Source organism: Macrotis lagotis, chromosome 4 (assembly GCF_037893015.1).
Source record: "Macrotis lagotis isolate mMagLag1 chromosome 4, bilby.v1.9.chrom.fasta, whole genome shotgun sequence".
Lineage (NCBI taxonomy): Eukaryota > Metazoa > Chordata > Mammalia > Peramelemorphia > Peramelidae > Macrotis > Macrotis lagotis.
In genome coordinates this window covers 276,474,597-276,478,487 of record NC_133661.1, presented here as the reverse complement: position 1 = coordinate 276,478,487, position 3,891 = coordinate 276,474,597, and positions in this window count along the sequence as shown.

The window sequence follows — 3,891 nt, the reverse complement described above, 5'->3', positions numbered from 1 at the left end:
TAATAAAAATACTAGAAAATATAGAAATAAAGGGATATTCCGTAAAATGATAAGCAACATCTATCTGAAACCATCAGGAAGCATTATATGTCATGAGAATAAGTTAGAAGCCTCTCCAATAAAACTCAGGGTGATGCAAAGATGTACATTATGACTACTATTATTCAATATAGTGCTAGAAATTTTAGCTATAGCAGTAAGAGAAGAAAAAGAATTGAAGGAATTCTAACTGGCCATTCTTTGCAGATGATATGATGGCATAGTTAGAGAACTTTAATTTAGTTCAACTAAGAAATTACTTAAAATAATTAACATATTTAGCAAAGTTTCAGGATATAAGATAAACACATATCAGCATTTCTATCTAGGACCATCATAGACTAAGAGAAAGAAAGAAATTGCATTTAAAATAACTATTAACAATATAAAATACTTGGGAATCTATTTGCCAAGACATGCCCAGGAACTACATGAACACAAGTACAAAATACTTTTCACACAAATAAAATGAGATCTAAACAAATGAAAAAATATTAATTGCTCATGGGAAGACTGAATTGATACAATAAAAATGCAATCCTTCATGAGTTAATTTATGTAACTAATGCCATACCAATCAAACCACATAAAAAGTATTTGACAGAGCCCAGAAAAAATAATATCAAACTCATCTGGAAGAACAAAAGGTCAATAAAGTAAGAGAATTAATGGGGGGGGGAGAAGAAAGGTTACCTCACAATACCAGATCTCAAACTGTACAATGAAGTAGAACTCATCAAAACTATATGGTACTGGTTAAGAGAAATGGATTAGTGGACTAGATTAGTTACACAAGGCATAGTAAGATGACCATAGTAAATTAGTGCTTGATAAACCCAAAGACCCCAACTTCTGGGATATTTGACAAAATTGTTGGGAAAACTGGAAAACAATAGGACACAATCTAAGTATATACCAACATCTCACACCATATAACAAGATAAGGTTAAAATGGTTCATAATTTAGACATAAAGGGTAACACTATAAGCAAATTAAAAGAACAAGGAATAGTCCACCTTTCAGATCTATGGGGAGGGGAAAAGATCATTTTGATTATATTAAATTAAAAATCTTTTGTACCAAAAACCATAACAATAACAAAAAACATTGTAACGAAGATCAGAAAGAAAATAGAAAGCTGGGAAACAATCTTTATAGCAAATGTTTGATAATGGTCTTATTTCTCAAATAGAGTACTGAGTTCAATTTATAAGTATACAAGCCATTCCCTAACTGATAAATGGTCAAAGCACATGAACAGACAATTTTTAGATGAAGAAATAAAAGCTATATATAAGCAAATGGAGAAATGTTCCAGATCACTTCTACTTAAAGAAATGAAAATTATGACAACTCTGAAGCACCACCTCACATCTATCAGATTGGCTAATATGACAAAAAAGAAAAATGATAAATGTTGGAGAGGATGTGGAAAAATTGAGACACTACTGCATTGTTTCTGGAGCTGTGAATTGTTCTGTAGAGCTATTTCGAACTATGCCTAAAAAGTCATTAATATTGTGCAAACCCTTTGATCCAACAAAACCACTACTAGGTCTCAACCCCAAAGAGAACATAGAAAAGGGAAAATACCCACATGTACAAAAAGATTTATTGAAATCCTTTTCATGGTAGAAAAATATTGGAAAATGAGTGGATTCCCATCAACTGAGAAATGACTAAGTCATGGTATAGAGATATAGGTATTGTACAAAAAGAAATGATGAACAGGCAGATTTCAGATAAACTTGGAAAGACTTGTATGTACTGATGTAGAGTGAAATGAAACCAGCAGAGCCAAGAAAGCAATCTTCATTGTTAAGTACAAAGGACTCATGAAGGAAAATGATATTCATGTGCAGGTAAAGAACTGAAGAGGCAGCTAGGTGGTGCAGTGGATAGAGCACCAGTCCTGGAGTCAGGAGGACCTGAGTTCAAATCTGACCTCAGACACTTAATAATTTCCTAGCTGTGTGACCTTGGGCACGTCATTTGACCTTATTGCCTTAAATAATTTTTTTTTAAAAAACCCAATATAATAAAGAACTGATGAACATATTTTCTTCAAATGCCTTATGTTTTCTCATGGTTATTTTTTCCTTTTGAACTATTTCTTCTTCCACAACTGAAATTAATATGGAAATATGTTATACATGATAGCACATGTTTAAACTATGTCAAACTGCCTATTATTTTCAGAAGATGGGAGGAGTGTAAAACATTTGCAACTCGAAATATTCTAAAAATGAATGCAAGAATTTTCGCTATATATATATATATATATATATATATATATATATAATTGGTAGGAAAATACTATTCAAATTTTTAAAAAGAAAGAGATAGTGGGGGGGAACTTTTTGCCATCAAAGTGGTGATTAGGTATCATTTCATCAAAATTCCAAAGATTTATGGAGTGAACTTGCAAAAAGTAAACTTCCTGAGCTCTGAAGGAAATCTGTAAATTGTCGGGAAAGGAAATGCAACTTCAAAATGTGGACTGAAAGCAGTATTAGAGTTGTCTAAACCAGAGAATTAAAGAATATCTCATACTTTATCTAGTTATATTTGTCCAGAAAATGTTATGCAGATAAAGGGATAAGGGAAGGAATTATTAAGTGCCAATTATATGACAGGCATTTTGCTATAAAAGAGTTATTAAATAAGCTATAAAAGTGATTATAGTATATATATATATATATAATATATATCCACTAAATTTTTATAATTGCTTTTAAAAGTTTACAGTTAATATGTTCAAACAAATCAATGAGTTCCATTTTTTGTTCTTATTGTTTGATTATATCATATCTTACTCTTAGTAACCTCAGTAGGATGGCAAGATACTGAAATGGTTGATTATTTCCTTCTCCAACTCATTTTTAGATGAGGTAACTGAGGCAAACAGGTTTAAGTGATTTGCCCTGGGTCAGACTGATGTAAGTATCTAAAGTCAGACTTGAATTTATTCTATCCACTGCACCACCTAACTGCCCCCAAAGCCATTATGGTAAATAATTAGAGAATCAAGAAAAGTGATTCCTTACAAAATCCTGGATGGGGAAGAGTTCTTGACAAAATAAGACATAGAGAAGCTCAAAAAAAAATAAAATGGATGATCAATTAACACAAAAATGAAAAGTTCTTGCACATACAAAAAAATCAGTTGCAGAGTTAGAAAAAAAGTAATTGGGCGGAAAAATCTAGAAAATCTCTCTGATAAACATTGAATACCCAGGAATAGCTAAAAATTGATACAAATATATAAGAATAAAAATCATTTCCCATGGTCTAAGGATATGAACAAGACAATCTCAAAAGAAAAAAAGACAAGTTATCAATAACTAAAGTAACAATGTTCAAAACCCCTAATAATAATAGAAATGCAAATAAAAAAATTCTGAGGTTCTAACACACTTGTCAAATAGGCTAAAAAAGATTATCAGGGGCAGCTAGGTGGCGCAGTGGATAAAGCACCGGCCCTGGAGTCAGGAGTACCTGGGTTCAAATCCAGTCTCAGACACTTAATAATTACCTAGCCATGTGGCCTTGGGCAAGCCACTTTAACCCCATTTGCCTTGCAAAAAACCTAAAAAAAAAGCTTATCACTATTGTTGGAAAGGCCATGTGATGTCAGGTACATTAATCTACTGTTGGTGGAGATGAAAATTGATTCAATCATTCTAGAAAGTAATTTAGAATTTTATTCCAAAAAATGACTAAGTTCTTTGACCCAGTTATACAATCCAACTAGGTACATACCCTAAAGAAATCAAAGAGAGAGGATAGGATTTAAATGAAAAAAATATTCATTGCAATATCTTTGTTGAAGCAATGAATGAGAATCTAAG